Raw genomic sequence first — 17,823 nt, forward strand, 5'->3', positions numbered from 1 at the left:
CAGTAACAAATTATTAGACGTGTCAAGTTTCAAAGAACTGAAGTTCATCTCCCAGTTCATCTCTGCTGTCAACGATCCGAAACTTACTTTTAAACTATATATATGCATTTCGAAAGCTTCGATCGGCAGTGCGCTGTGCAACGGCGAATGTCGGATGGGAAATTGACTATTCTGACGTTGGTGGCGCTTTACCAGATGTAAGCTGGAATAACGGCATTATTCAAGAAGTTCACGGCTTTTATTCCATAAACAAATACATCTAGATACTATTTTAGCATTTATTCTAACTACTAGCGAAAATGATACCGAAAATCACGCATTTTTTTATGCCCGCAACCCGCAGTCCGCAAAATAGCGCATCCGTTTTGTCACGGAGTTGCGTAGCGCCGGGTTGATTTCATGAACAACTAGTTGTCGAAAGGCAGCCGAATTAATCAACAAAGATAATCTAACAGCTGAGCTCCGACACCTAAACTATGATAAGAACCAGATTCAGCGACTAGAAAATTCGGAAGATCGAAATTTCCTACCATAGGGCAACCCTACGTGATCTCAAACAAGTTATTGGGCACTTCCAGTTGTAGTTCAGCATGTACCGGTACTACATGCCGTAACGCAGCATCCATCTTACCTACGTTGATGTCACTCACCGTTTCTACGTCTTGAAAGCGGAATCAACAGGAAAAATAATCAAACAGTTGAGATCCGACGCCTAAATGATAATTTGGGCCAGATTCAGTGACCAGAAAATTCGGAAGACCGAAATTTTACACCATGTGACGACCATTGAGTTCACGCAAGTTATCGGGCGCTTTCGGTTACAGTTGAAGTCCTCAAACTCGAGTATTTGCCGTAGTGCTACATCTATCAATCCGTGGCACAATTCGGCCAACCAATAAACCAATTTGCATTTTCAAAAAAGAAAATCGAAATGGAGCTAATTTTCAATTTTCAAATGGTTTTATCATCTTGATTATTAACTTTTAGGCCTATTTCTAAATTTAAAATCTTTGGGCTGAGATTGAAATATAGAAAACAGGTGTAAACTGCTGTGAGGATGGCACTTTACGGCCATTCAAATTTCCCTCTGACAGACTCTATTTCCCACAGTGCGTATTTCCGTTTTTCCAATTTCCAATATACCAAATGTCCGATTTTCCCATTTCATTCGGGGCGTGGCCCAGTATCTTTTCATACTATGGCGGAAATAACTGTATCGAATTGGAATTAAGGTGTAACATTTATCTCAGTGTGACCAAATGTACTGGGGCGGGGCTTGGTTACGATGATTGGCACAAGATACTTTTAAAAATTAGCGGGAATGAGGGACTGGTCAGTTTCTTCGGCCTTGGAGGCCGGTGGATTCATGGGGGTCACCCTGTTTTTCACTTTGGTGATGGGGTCACCTATTTTGAAATGCCCAATTGGGGGTCAGTGTGTTTTTAAATTTCGACACGGGCTCATACTTGCCTAGTATGCATCGTGCTAGCCATGGATTTCATCATTCAGTTTCATTTTTCGGCGCGCCTTTCGGGCGCGTAACTTTACTAATATGAGGTTATTACGAAAATAAGCTTACCGCAAAGGATTCACGAGGACATTGGCGCAGCGTATCGCTCGACGCGAAGCACGGCGCCAATGTCATAGTGCATCCTTTGCGGTATTTTCGTGATAATCTTATTATTATACATCTTACATTCTTCACTGGGACATCAAATTGTCTAGCTGTGCAGCTATCTGTTGGCGGGGGTAGGGTGCGTGGCTATGCAGGTCATCAAAGGTCAACCCCTCCTTTGGATGACCCGCATAGCGGCGCACGCTATACCCCGCCACAGTCGCTTGGTGGGCTATTCAGCTCTGGGACTATTCGTCCCATAGACGAGTGTGCAGAAGCGAGAAACACCTCAAGTCACAGTCGCTTGGTGGGCTATTCAGCTCTGGGACTATTCGCCCCATAGACGAGTGTCGCTTCTGTACACTCGCTATGGGGCGAATAGTCCCAGAGCTGAATAGCCCACCAAGCGACTGTGACCCCGCCAACAATAGCTGCGTTTCCACAGCTACAAATTGTCAGAGTAGTGACCGCTTTAGTGCAATGTCAACATTTTTTCTTCCGAATTATAGTGCAAATGTAGAACGCTATCTCAGACGGCTTCTGCAAACTCTGGAGTGTGTGTACTAGTACTACACACGTACGTACAGAGCGCGCGAGGCTGAACAAACTGGCCAATCCCTAACATCGTCTCACATACTGGAAGACAAGAAAAAAGCTGTTCTTTGGTTGGTAGAGTGCGGGTGCGCGTTCAGCCGCAGGAAATTCAAGAAATGGGTGATAAAGGAAGAAGTCACCGCGAAATAGGTGTTCATCTCCAAAATGTTTTGCCCAGGGCAAGTGGTATCTCTGAACGAACTGTTAGACGATGATGTCTCAAACATGATATCAAACGCCTTTAAGGTCAAGATTTGGATCGGGTTGGAACGGGTGCAATTTATAAAGTGAGCCGGCATACGGATTAAAACTATGATATGAGGAGAACATCATTGCGTACAAAGATTGACAGCTGAATAAATTGATCAGATAAAATTAAATGTGGATGCCGCGCTCTGATTGGGCTGATGACTGTCACAATTTCACACAATGTTCCAGTTTGCGACGTTGACGGGAAGCGCGCAAAACTTCAGCAGGTCAGGTCAAACTGATTATCATTGCATACAAAGATTGACAGCTGAATAAATCGATCAGATAAAATTAAATGTGGATGCCGCGCTCTGATTGGGCTGATGACTGTCACAATTTTACACAATGTTCCAGTTTGCGACGTTGACGGGAAGCGCGCAAAACTTCAGCAGGTCAGGTCAAACTGATTATATCGGACTTTCCTTTCCGGCGGCCGCAACACTATTGTTCCTTGTATGTTCGTTACTCGATCCATTGAACGAGTTACCCGCGCAAACAACTGTCACAATTTGATGCATTCCTAGGCCAAAGATAGATACTATCAGCTGCCACGCCCCAAATGAAATGGGAAAATCGGACATTTGGTATATTGGAAATTGAAAAAACGGAAATACGAATTGTGGGAAATAGAGTTTGTCAGAGGGAAATTTGAATGGCCGTAAAGTGCCATCCTCACAGCAGTATACACCTGTTTCCTATATTTCAATCTCAGCCCAAAGATTTTAAATTTAGAAATAGGCCTAAAAGTTAATAATCAAGATGATAAAACCATTTGAAAATTGAAAATTAGCTCCATTTCGATTTTCTTTTTGAAAATGCAAATTGGTTTATTGGTTGGCCGAATTGTGCCACGGATTTCTATCTCACCAACGTCGATGTCACTCACTGTTTCTACGTCTGGAAAGCCTTCAAATTCCTCTTTTATAGTCATTGTCAAGGAAAATTCTAATGATTTCGGCATTCCAACGACCGACATCCGCGATTTTTCAGTGAGGGTTAACGCTACAGCAGGATGTAAACAAAAATTGAAAGTAAGATGCATTTTGTTAATTATTGTTATAAATTCGTGGAGCTCGTGTTCTGTTCCAATAAAAATTAGGAAAATATCGTCTCTGAATCTACACCACAGTGATATTTTTGTTGTGTGTTCACGTATGATTTTCAGTTCTAATTCGTGAAACGTGATGTCGGCGAAAAGCCGATGCATTTTCGATTTGTGGATTTACATTCAACACTTCTAGACCGTCAAAATGGTCATGAAGACGACGGCGAAGTCGTCTAGAACGCATATTTAGGATTAGAAACTGAAGAGAAGTGTTCTCGACGTCCGCCATCTTAATTTGTTGATGTTGATGTCCAATATGACCGTAGAGCCGTAAGTTTCAAAACAAAAGCCTAAACTAAAGCGTGTGGACATTCACAGTATTATCGGGCTAATCCTCTGTATTTGCAAAGCTTCAACACAGACCCTGCAACGCCCAAAAAACGCACTGTGAGAACAAGACTAAATTTTTCTTAGTCCGTGAATTACTATATTCCTTTTGTTCTACAAGTACTTTTGCAAAGATTCGAGAAGTGAATCAAAACACGTGTTGTGGTAAAATGCAACTTTTCGCAGTCTCCACCTCTTATGTCAAAATCATTGTATAATGAGTAATTTATCATACCTGAAAACCAGTATAATGCTGACTGGTCATATGAAATGCAGATTTCATAACGGTTCTTTCACTTAGAAAACATCAAGATATCTCAGGCTTAATCGCTCATTTATTAAAGTATGGCGCCCGAAGGGCGCGGAGAAAAATATGAAACATCCTGATATCCCTGATATATATGTCTTGTATATTAAAGTCATGCACAGGAAGGGCGTGCTGAAAAATATCTGACATATTAAAGTAATGTGCTCGAAGAGCACGCTGAAAAATATTGAACATACGGATATCTCTGATATATGTATGCCTGATATGTTAAAGTTGGGCGTGCTGAAAAATATGTCTGATTATTAAAGTAAGGCGCCCTTGGGCGCGCCGAAAAATGCAACTGAATGATGAAATTTTATGCTGACACGATGCATTTTAGGCAATGATAAGCCTGTGTCGAAATTCAAAAAACACTCTGACCCCCCTTATTGGGCATTTCAAAAACATGGTGACCCCCCTATCACCAAAGTCAAAAACACGATGACCCCCATGAATCCACTGCCCCCCCCCCCCCCCAGGCCGAAGAAACTGACCAGTCTCTAACGTGTGGTTTTGATTCACGATGGGTCCAGTGGCCAGGCATGGCCACGGCGGCCACCGTGTATCGAGCCACACGTAACTGTGGGCGAAGAAATGTCCGTCCCCAGGGGTAGGGGTGACTTGGTCTCAGCACAGATTTATTACCATGTTTTATTTTATTTTAATACGTTTGACTATGATGTGTATTTCAAATAAAGATTTATACTGTCAACCTTTGCTGTCTTGGTCTTGCTGAAGCTTCTGTGATGTTATGAAGCACTAGTTGTGTAACGATTTCTTTTCTCCGTCGCTGTGTTACGTTCCTTTGACAATCTTACACAAAGTTTTGTCACTGTGCTGCATCTATTATTTGATGTGTTTGATTGTCTAATTCGTAAAAGCAAGTAAGGGTAAATTACTAATCTTTGGATGCTGTCACCAGATTATCACCGGATTAACTTTGACAAAGTTAACAACGAACGCGCCAGCAAGGTATGACCAAAAGAAGGGGCGCGAAACTCTCAAAAGCCGTGTCCAAATGTGGTAAGTAAAAGTGGTGGACACTTTAAATTATTGTATTCAAAAACAACCAGGAGGCAAAACAAACTTGAATATTCATTGTAAACGAAGGAACACCTCCACTATCACTCGCCCCAAACGCCAAATATGGCAGATTTTCATTGGCATAAATTAATATTAATGATGGAACGTTTCTATGGACACACGAAAAATGAGCCAATCGTATCGTCATCAAATTCGTGGATTCCATGTAAAAACGTGTTGTACATTTCTGCATGACCATAATTTTCTCTCTCCTAATGATCGAGCTGTGGGAATTACAGTCCTCTTCAGTGAATTGAGAAACGTTAGAAGTATTATGTACTTCACAGGAGCTATCACGCGATTAGAGATCAATGCTACATTTTGCCGATTGACGTCATAAATCACCCTGACAACCGATGAGTGAGCAGACGACTTTTCATACAGATTTTTAACTCCTCCGACCGAGAGGCTTTGACTCAGACATGCAAACCAGGGAACTGCCTTTCATTGTTTTGGCGTTTGCGATCATTTTAGTTACAATCACAGTCGTTATTTTAGTTTTACACAATCATACAACTCGATCGTGTAAAAACCCATTTCATGAAAGGTGGAATAGGGGTCAAGCTTACGACCCGAAATTGCAAAGTATGTACGGAAAGAGTATCGCAACATTTTTGCGAGACTCGACGTGCACCGTACAGCAACGATTTGCCAGAAATGTGTCGAATTAGCACCAACAAAGAGAGAATTTACCTGTCATGGGAATGCGGAAACTCTTGGACGAACTTTGCAGGTACGTAAAAACAACAAAAGTGTATAATTTTTCCGTGTATGAGGGCGATAAGTTGACCTTACGAGCTAGCCTTTGACCGATGACCTACAACAATGGCTACCAGTGTATGTAAACAAACCTTAGCGAAACCGTGTGATTCTTATTTAACGTCCGACGATTAAACACAAAATTATCCATATCATAAGCGACTATTGCACGGTGATTACAGCTCTTGGTTTTCAAATTATTTCTGTGTCGTTACGCGCCGATAGGACGGGTCGGTAATGTGGTTAACTGTATGTACCGTTACACGATGGAGCATTGGATCTATCTTTTGGTAGCTCCATGGTGGTAGTAGGAGGTCCCTACTACCTCCATGGTAGCTCCATGGTTACACTTACAGCTGGATGATGAGATATGGCAGACGTAGACGCTCATTCAAAAACTCGATTTTTCAGGTCTGGCCCAAAACCAGAAATAGATAGAAATAAATAACCACAAGTAGGTAATTAACGATGGTTTCTGACTAAATTAATCTGAAGTTCGTCGCTAGTGCTCTAACATGCAAGTAGAGACGCATTCAATTTCGGCCCTGAGAAATCATGACTTTTCAAATTGTGTTCCTGATGTTTGATGTGACCTTTCCATTCCATAAACCTATGTACTGTTCTGCTGAACCTCGTAAGTTGCAAAATGTAATGTTGATTTGGCATAACATCCAAAACATATAGTTTTCTCAACTTTATAATTACATTTGACAGGTTGGAAGGAAAACAGAAAGAAACTGACATCAAAACAGATGGTGTCCTTAATAAAATCGCAATGATGTTGAAAATCTAGAGCCATTGAGTACCAGAAGCTTTGTGAATACATCCTTTGGCCATGACTTTACATTGAGTACTGACTCTTCCCATTTTATGTTATTAATAATTTGCCACAGGTTGTATATATATATATATATATATATATATATATATATATATATATATATATATATATATATATATATATATATATATATATATATATATATATATATAAATTCGGAAGATGTTCCTGGCCAAGACGTTTCGCCCAGTCTTTGCTGGGCTGCTTCAGTAGGCCCTGTCCATTTCATTACTCTGCTGTCCTGTCATGTGATGTCACATGATCCAAATGGTCTATTGTCTTCGGTTGATACCATTATTCCCATCAGTGTTTAGTTTTTTTATCTACAGAAATACGTATCTGTGTCCCATTTGAGGATATTGGTACACTCACACCAGTTGCCATCTGCTGCAAGCATTGATTACATCTTTCTCCAGTCTGCCACTGGCCCTGCCCCTGACCCTGTGCTGCAGGAAAATTAGGCGCCAACAGGTTTACTGCTGAAAACCTCTTGCGTATGTTACTCTTTTCTTTCTGATCTTCTTTTACTCGTTTCTCAGTCCTTGAGCCGCTTTTCAGAGTCTCTTCTCATCCTCTCATCGCTGGCGAGCTCGTGGGTTTCATATTCCTTTGCCGTCTTCCATCCGAGTTTTTCAGAATCGGCAATGATCACTTACTTCTGTCTATCGTGGATACTTCTGTCTATCGTGGATAAGTTTCGTACCCGTGTCGAGTGTCTCTTTGGCCATCTCCAGTTTCCTTGCGTCAATTTCCTTTGTCACTTTTCCAGTCCAGCACTCGGTCATTGTGTTTGAATTGCTTCTCCAAACCTTACTTCTTCGATGTCTTGGGCTCTCTGCACTTCAGGTGACTTCGGGTTTTGTTTAGATCTCATCCGCCCGCTCGTTGACTTTTTTACGAAAGTTACAGAAGAAACTACACGTCTCATTACTTTTTTCCGATTTAAACGCTCATATTGGTCCTTTGTTTAAGGAACTTGGTATTTTAGACGTCCACTAAGTCTGTAAACTCCACACTTGTCTTTCTACCTTTAATTTACTAAATAACCCATTTGCTCAAGATAAAAGTCGCTATTTACAGACCATACCGCATGACTACCTTACGAGGCGCCAAACGTAAAAAAGAACAATTTACATACATACATACATGCATACATACATACATACATACATACATACATACATACATACATACATACATACATACATACATACATACATACATACATACATACATACATACATACATACATACATACATACATACACACACACACACACACGCACACACACACATATATATATATATATATATATATATATATATATATATATATATATATATATATATATATATATATATAATTCCTCTGTATATATACATTTTCACCTTTTCTATCTCTAAAAAAAGCTTGATTGTGTAAATTATTTTTTTTTACATTTGGCGCCTCGTACTACCTAACCCGATTCGCTATTCAAGACATCTTTCCTTTGCCCAAAGTCAATCTTTCACAGAGTAAACACGATATAAACATGCACCCACCAGCCACTGGAATTCTTTACCTAACTCTATAAAAAATACAACAAACAGATATATATTCAAAACTATCTTAAAAACTAATCTTCTTATCAATTGAACAATTTTTCATGATTTTCTTGTATACTTATTACTTTTCAGTCATATTAATGAAAATATCATTGTTCAATTATATGTACAGTTATAGATGTCTATTCATTAGTGCGATTCCTGTACATTTATTTATATGATGTCTTTCGTGGTTACATACTTGTATATATGTATACTAAGTTGTCTGGGTCATGGACTAAACTAGTTCTGATCGAACTATTTCCGTGACCTCACCAGATTTTTGATAAAGTTTACTTCCTTGACATGTATATAATTTTTTTTCATCTGGTGAATTAATTCAATTTAATTCAATTAAAATCGATGGACATGTACCAACATCTCAGTCAGGCATTTTACGAACTAAGTCATTCCACAAGTTTTGGAAGAATCGATGCTGTAACCTTGCTACAAGAGAAATGGGATGAAAATCACCTGCCAGCAAGTAAGGGAATGGATGCAATGTCAGGACACTTACAACACTTCACAAACCAGTGAAATGGAGGTTTCCAGGGCTAGAGTAATCGTCGAATGTACGGACCATAATTGGCAAGCTGATTTTGCTGACCTGAGTTTCGTCTTGAAATACAACCAAGGGTATTGATAAATTCTCACATGCATCGACATCCTGTTCAAGTATGCCCTCAATGACAAGTACATAGCGCCCTCATCACATCATAAAGAAGTAACATCACATCATAATGAAGAGTCATCAGAACGTAATGGCGCGGTGTCAGCATCGTAAAGATACAACACCACAGCGTAATGGCTTTTCTGGCATACATAATGAAATAACAACACAGTGAAATGACTTGTCTGCCTCACGTGATTGGCTAACCTCATCACATTATTGCATAACCTCATCACATAAGGCTACAACCTCACCACATATTTGCATTACCTCATCACATAATGGCATGTCCTCATCACAAAATGGCATGTCCTCATCACATAATGGCATGTCATCATTACACAAGGCTATAACCTCACAACATAATTGTATAACCTCATCAAATAATGGTATAACCACATTACATAATGTCATATATGCATCGTGTAATGCTTAATTGGGGTGACATATAGTTCTCATACATCATAAGACAGCTATGGCTTTCCATACCATTCCCTTGAAAGATAAACGTGGAACAACATTGGTGTCTGCCTTCCAAATGATTTAAAAAAATGGACGGAAATCAGAGAAACTGCAGACGGACCAAGGTGAAGAGTTTGTCATCCACCTATTCCAAAAAATTCCCAAGGGTGAAGGCATTCACATCCTAACCACCGACATTGAAACAAAAGCATCCGTTGTCGAATGGTTCATCTGGACCATGAAAACCAAAATGAGGAAATACTTCTCCAGAAAAAAAACCCTGAACTACATCTCCATATTTCCTCAATTGATGCGATCCTACAACATCCCCTGTCACCACAGCATCAAGAAAAACCTGCCAGTGTAAACAAACCAACTAGAAGGAATTGTGGAATATACTGTACAGTCATTTTGAACCAAATACCGTCAAATTCAAATACAACATCGATGATCAAGTATGCATTAGCAAACATTTGTTCAAGAAGGGATATCTCGCAAATTGGACTGAAGAGGTTATATCTGGACGGATCTCTGATCGACCACCTCTGTTCAATTTGAAATATTACAATGGCGAAGAGTTGAAAGGGACATTCTATGAGCAAGAACTACAAAGAATGGTCAAGAAAGACGATGATGTTTTCAGAGTGGAAAAGGTACTCAAAACGACAAAGAGAAAGGTAAAGATAGAATCTTGGTCAAATGGTACGGTTTGCCAGCCAAGTTTAACAGCTGGGTGACAGATCTGACAAAGGAATAATAAGGAAGTGCCCTGACCAATCACTACAGTTCGAACTCAATGGTCAGCATGGCCGAACACCTCTTCTTCTTGATGTTGCCAAGCAATTCATCCGTGGACATCTTTCAAGACAATACAGTGACACGCTACACTGTGAAATTACCCAAATATTTCTCTGCAGGGGAACTGGGAAGTGGCCTTGATGGAAATATATAACCCTTTCTCTTGGTATAATGTGGCCGAAGGCCGAGGCTTGTTCAGTGCTTCAAAACGCAATAATACAAATAAATTCGCACTAATGAGTCGACTGTATTAAACAATAATACATGTGAAGTTGTACGGCTCCGCGAAAAACACTCGTGTACGGTGACGTCAAACAGAGAAAAATACCATTGGATTTTATGTAAGTATTGGATATCCTTATCATGGTTTGCCAACCTGTCCGAAACTCTCCGTAGTAATCATTTGTCACCTACGTGACTCCCTATTTTGTCAAAATCCAAATCACTGTAGTTTAATTTAATTTAATTTAATTTAATTTAATTTAATTTAATTTAATTTAATTTAATTTAATTTAATTTAATTTAATTTAATTTAATTTAATTTATTATGACCACAAAGTTACTGAATACATGTGGTGTATGGTAGCAGGTAAAGATTGTAATATTGATATGATAGGTACGAGAAAAGAATGATGGAGAGCAATGCACGAATAAAAAACATGACAGTTATTTCGTAGATATACAAACGTCGCATTATATTCAAGAAGGTGTCGCTTCCGAAAGCTTGTGTCTATGTGGAGGTATAATCTAATTGAGCGCTTTGATTTTAAGAAAAGGGTAGTTTACAAACTCTTAGCCCTGTCACGGGTATCGACTTCGCTGTTGCTATTTAAATTTTCTTATCAGATGAAAGCGACACTGTGATTTAAAGTTGCAATATCGAGCAAAATTGTCGATTACTTTTCATAAAACTAAAGCAAATAGACCATACTACATTGAAGTACTCTTCTTAGCTAAGCCTCTTACCAATCCCGGCACACAAATACGTTCATTATGATATGTTGCAGCCGCCTAGAAAAGCCGTTTTGTAAACAAACTTTCGAAATAAAAACATTGGCGTTTTCTGCTGTGGACGTGATAAGTACCACCAAGAGTGATGACGAGTGCACGTTGGAGGGGGCCATGTTGACATGATGACAGAGCTTGACATATATCATGACAATTCATTGTAAATTTTGCGTTTGCCTAATTTTGCTATCATCACAATGTTTCAGAAATATAAGTATATCGGTATGATAAAGTACAGCTCTACAAATGATCTTGTGATTGATTGTTCTCACCCTTAAACGTGTATGTCAGTGCCGAGCCGTATGCACGTATCTGCACGCTATATTTAATTGTAGCTTTGCCAACTTCAGTATCATCCACCTCTGCCGAAGTTCGGCAACTGTCTTGCCCCTCAGTTTGGTCTTGCATGGCCATGTCAGCGTGTCGATTGACGCGTCGTAAATGAGACCATGCAGTTAATGATGGCGACTGCAGTTTTTCTTTGTTTCCGAAAATGCATATTTGACCTGAAGGATATAGATTATCAATGAATACTAACAGATCTAAGTTATTTCCTTGCGGAGGGACTACGGCCCAGTTCGCATTATAAATCGTGGGGTCCGCACGGTGTTGTTAGGTCTATGTTGCTCGGGGAAACCCGCTGGCTAGCGAAGTTGATCATCACACAGTGGCGACGTTGGTGTTTTCGCGAGAAACTGTAGACACAGTCTGCCTCCTCGACGTGGTTCAGTAGTCGCTTGTCTCTTTTTTCTGGTTCCATATTTCTATCTGACCAAACAATGTTTATTTTGCCGACAAATTTGGCCAATTTCTTCCATTTTAACTAGGCTGAATCAGTCAGCAGAGACCAAGGGTGCGGGCAGAGACCTAACCGCTTGCCCGTGGGAAGGCTAGCTAGGCATGTTGACACGATGTTGCAATTTCGCAAACCGTTACCATACACCAAATACGCATGCGTACATATTCAAATAGTAAAAATACGTTTCAAATTATGTGCTTTACTTTCGCAAACCGTACGTACCAAAATAGCAATTCATTCGGCAATCAAATTAATTTACTCAAATTAGAGCAATCCCGTGGTTCCTGTTAATGGTCGAATCTGCAAATGAAATTGTTATGGATTTTTCTCTAAAGTTAAATCTTCTAAATATGAAGGTCAATTCTGATCCATATTGCAAATTTAATAAAGAGATATGAAATCATATAATAAACGACTAATCAAGCTATTCATCAACGTACTGTTGTCAACTCTTTTTAGTCGATTTTAAGTTTTCGTTCTGTCGACTCATTTCGATATGATTTCTATTCCTACCGTCAAGACGCCTCTTTCAATATATTGAAGTACCTGCATCCAGAGCTGCTCTTTCTGACAATACATCTTAGGTTAATTTTGTCAACCAGAGAGTAGTTTATAATTAAATATCAGTAAAATTCCCATATAGCCGTAGTTTTTCCTAACGACACTGTACAATAAATACGTATCCCTTTATCCTGTTGTATCATAGATTCACGATGGACGAAAACCCTATAATAATTACTTTATAAGCAAGGGTTATTGCCTTTATCACATGAACTGGCCCGTATCGCAATCTGTGTGACGTACACCAGCACAGATAAGAAATCTATATTACCCCTGCTGTACGTTATCAACCGGAACTTTTATCCTGCGATGGTACCGTTCATACATGCACAACGCGACGCAGATCAATTCGTTAAGTGATCGATACCGTGCTCTCATGGCCTTTTACAAAAAGGTGACCCGATAAATACAGATATGGAAACATAGAATGCTTTTCAAACGGAATTTCGAGTCCGTAAAGATTTAACTATTCTCAAGAATATAGTGAGGATACCATCGATCGTTTCAATGGGTCGGTAACGTCACGGATCCAGTCGTAAGGCTCAATGTCTACGTCGCTGTGCCTTACGATCCCAGTTGGCGATAAACCCGAAAGATGCACCTCAACGTAAGTTCAGCTTAAAAAATGAGTACCGTATAATCTTCGGGAAAGCAACAAAGTAAACACAAGCATAAAGTCATTCGACGAACAACGATAAATATCCTTCATCACACACATTATTCCATTTTTTCTCAATCGGAATCAAACCTGCGGCGTAAGGCTGGTGTGAAGACATAAGCTGTCGAACTGTAGCCTTAACTATACACTGCAGCGCTGTAGAATCCGATGTATTTCAAAAAGATGACACGGACAACACTCGCAAAAGAACAGAGTTCCCGTCAAGTAACAAAATTATGATGTACCTACGAGCGATAAATGTGTCACAGCAAACATCAACGTCCGTAAGACGAAAACATTGACGATCGAGATGGCCACTGGCGGAAACCGGTGATGGCAGTGCTGCACACACTACAATCGTATACATTCTGCGTGTCATCGATCGCCATCTTTCGGGCTCGCCAGGTCGTAAACTTGTGATATTTTAAATGCCGCGGCATCTCTAAGAATTATAACTTCTGTTTCGATCGAGTCGTTGCATTAACTTATTAAAAATATATTTGTAAATATTCTAAATAACTCAAAATACTATGGCTATCCGTCACTAGCGCGGTGAAAGCTGTGTCCGCCGAAAGTCGACTTGTCTCGGCATCGGTCCAGCGCGACACAATGATTGACACGCGCACGTGACCGAATTCGTATGTCTGATTAGTGGCGATGCTATTTGATGTATCAAAATTTCAGCTTAATCGGATTTATGAATTAAAGAATACCTGTAAACATTTCCAAATCTTCTGGTGACGGGCCGCTTTACTCATTCAATGAAAGTAATCACACTGGGCAAAATGGTTGATATACAACAATATATATACAGATACTGGTGTTGTACATATGTCAAATACGTTAAGTATATACGTACTTATACTAATAAAATGCAAAACTACATTGTTTAAATGCAAAACTACAGTGTCTTTTGCGGAGCCGCACAACTTCTCGCCTTCGGCTCGAAGTTGTACGGCTCCGCGAAAACACTCGTATAGGATAACGTCAAAAAGAGAAAAATACAATAGGCTTATATATAAGTATATTAGCTGAACAGTGCGTATACAGACGAATACAGTCAAGAGTCAATTAATTGTATACAGCAAGCCTGTATTAATGTGAACTCATTTGAATTCACGTGAATAATTGTACAATACTTGCAACTCATTAGCGTTAATATGTCTGTGTTATTGTATTTTGATGCGGTGTCATCTAATATCTAAAACGTTACGTTCCGGGTATAACACTCTTGACTATGTGTATCCTTTGTCTTTGTGTTTCCCATTCGTTTCCAGTTGTTATAAATTACTGGGCAATAAAAGTACATGATTCACATCAGATCAATGACATAGATTGCTCCAAATTAGTTTCAATATTTGTCGCAAAATTGCTACGATATTAGATACTGATATAATTCATAAAAAAAACCAATGCATGAGCATATGGTATGATATTTCTCTTGTTATAATCATTTCAGTAGCAAAAAACTCTAATACTATGTATACATTCCAAAACGTTATTATAGATGCATTTCTGACTAAATTGGTAAAGTAGAAGCACAATAATGACGTAACAGTAGGATTATACTGTCTTTGCAGACAGAGGTATTCGTATTACAATTCAAAATTTATGCAAGAATTTTCAAATGCATACTACCCTACCTGAGACAGCTGATGAGAAAATTAAAAAGACCGTAAACATTCCAATGACACAGTCCATTTAGGTCGCCACGATCTCTGAAAGTATAAATTGAAGAAATTAATTTGTTAATCATAAACAGCTTCAAGTTAAAGCAACGACTATTCTGCTAACAATATGAATGTTAAAAATTGCCGATTATTTTCGCGGAGTATAACTTATTATTTCATATGCATCGCAGATCATTCATTCAATTGCAGTCAAATGTAATTTGTATTTTTGATGAAGATCTTCTAATGGAAAACAAATCCTCCGCAACAATATGCATATTCTAAAAAAAAAACGAGATAAATTTCAGTTTTTACTACTTTTCTTGGTCGACAAGATCGGTAAGAACAGAAGTGATAGTAAATAATTGCTTGTAACATTCATTTTTCTTCTTTATCCTGCTTCAGAAAACTTCAAATGTCACATGTCACTAAATATTGGTGTTATTCTCATACTATTTTATGCAAATGAGTAAACAAGGCGACGGCTTTTTGTTTGTAAATATTGTAGTCTACCCCTGTATTTCAATTCTCGATGGACGACGAATGTAGCCACTACTACTTACACAATTGTATTCATTTTGTACATTAGGCCACTGAATTTTACTACCCTGAAACTATTTTACCTACCTACCTACCAACCTACACACCAAAGCACCCACCCACCCGGGCGCCCGAGATTCTAATGTCCACGACAATCTTCTTTTGGCCTATTATAAATTATCGACCGTTTACAAGACTACATTGGTGATTGATTGTCTTAAACGCAGCAAGCTATAGTTATATATCAAGAGCAACATACAGCACATTTTTTTCGACACTGTCCTTTGTCTGAAAGCCAATATAACCAATCTTGGCAGTCTTACTGACAACATTGAAGTTTTGTTTGATAGGCGACCAATGTTTATAATAAGAGGGCCAAATGCAAGGTAACTACCTATCGTAATTAATTGCTGTGGTTTAAAATCATATACTTCAATATAATTTGTAATTTTATGACAGTTCAAAACATTTCCGAGACAAAAAATGGTTATTACATTGCCGGTCATTCGTCATAAAACAAAGCTTGAAGTAAGGGAAAGGTTTAGGACATATGTCAATCTCTTCATATTAGTTTAATTAAGCGCCCTCGCAAATCTTTAGCCAAAATGTAATAAAAACATGCATTTGTGATTCACACTAATTTTCAAAATGACAAAATGTTCTGCCTTATAAACTAAGGATTCAAAGAGTGTATGTATTTAGATGTTACCCACCTAGTATTCTTGCCGGAGCACATAACATCACCTAGACAATCAACACAATAGGGTAAAAATTAACTATTGATATGACGTCAGCTTCTTCCTTCCTTTGTTCTGTTATCGAATAACTTAGGAGTGCGATTGTTCTATCACTGTAATTTATCATACTTACACAGAGGTCAATATCTGAAACTTTCCGTCCTGTGACCCACGACACCAATGTTTCCATTTAAGGTACCACGTGATTGGCCAGGTACAGTTAATAGCAAGACAATATATTTTGTTGGTCGAGTAAGCTATGTCTCGGGTTGTTGTGTTTTGACTACAAGAAATTTAACGCTTGCTGTTAAACTTTAAAATGTTCAATACTCAAGCTGCAAACTGTATACATAATATTCAGTCGGGTATATGTCGCAATCATGACGGTTGATTGATAGAAATTTTATATCTGTTGCTGATGTGATTACCATATTTTTACCAGGAAACCAACTGTCCCTTAAAGATTTTGTTTTTCCATTTTTATATTGTCTTGTTCCCGTAAATAAAATCGAATCATGATAAGGACTAAAACCAGTTTCTTTTTTCCAGTACATAGAAAGTATTCGTTTTTAAAACCGTTTAGATGATATTAAATTAATAAATTATAAGTATCTGTCAATATTTGGACACCCAACGACATTCTTGCGACCCAGTTAAGCGGACAATAACTCTGTCATAAAATATAAAATACATTACCTTTAAAGATAAACGTTTATTTACGGGAGAGGGATTCATGTTGCGTAAGGAACAACTAGTAGCCGATGTAAAAAGAGCAATGCAACAGCATATACAACAAAATGACAGCAAAAAAACTACACTCATCAACATCATCATCTTGTAGCTAAATACTTTGTACTGCACCGAAGAATTATTTGTTTATCCAGAGCTTTCGACAATTATCCAGCTGTCTTTGTCCATGGTGTTGATTAGCACCACTGCACATGCGTGATCTTAAAATTTTATCCTAGATTCGAGGCATCCCGGTTCAACGTTGGTTTATGTGTTCTTATGTATATCGCTTCCTGAACCAATCTGGCTCCCGATCCAAGATGTTCACATTTTCTACCGACGAATTATGACCCGGGGAATCATTGTGAATAGAAACCTCTGAAGTGACGCAGCTTGGACACCTACCTACTTTCACTCGGGCTTGCAAGGATCGTTCTGTTTCTCCGATATAGTCCATTTTGCATTCATTATCTCCACAACACTCACATCGAATGTGATAAATAGGACCACGTACCACAAAAACAGACGTTTAGTAGGGATGGCGAACGGTATCAACAGCCTCGAATGTGTGATAATATTTTAAGATCACGCATGAGCAGTGGTGCTAATCAACACCATTGATAAAGATCGCTGGATGGTTGTCGAAAGCTCTGGATAGAGAAATATTTCTCCGGTGCAGTACAAAATGTTTAGCTACAAGAATATCTTATGTCTGCACAGATGAGTC

Source organism: Ptychodera flava, unplaced genomic scaffold (genome assembly GCF_041260155.1).
Source record: "Ptychodera flava strain L36383 unplaced genomic scaffold, AS_Pfla_20210202 Scaffold_37__1_contigs__length_1687728_pilon, whole genome shotgun sequence".
In the NCBI taxonomy this organism is placed as follows: Eukaryota; Metazoa; Hemichordata; class Enteropneusta; family Ptychoderidae; genus Ptychodera; species Ptychodera flava.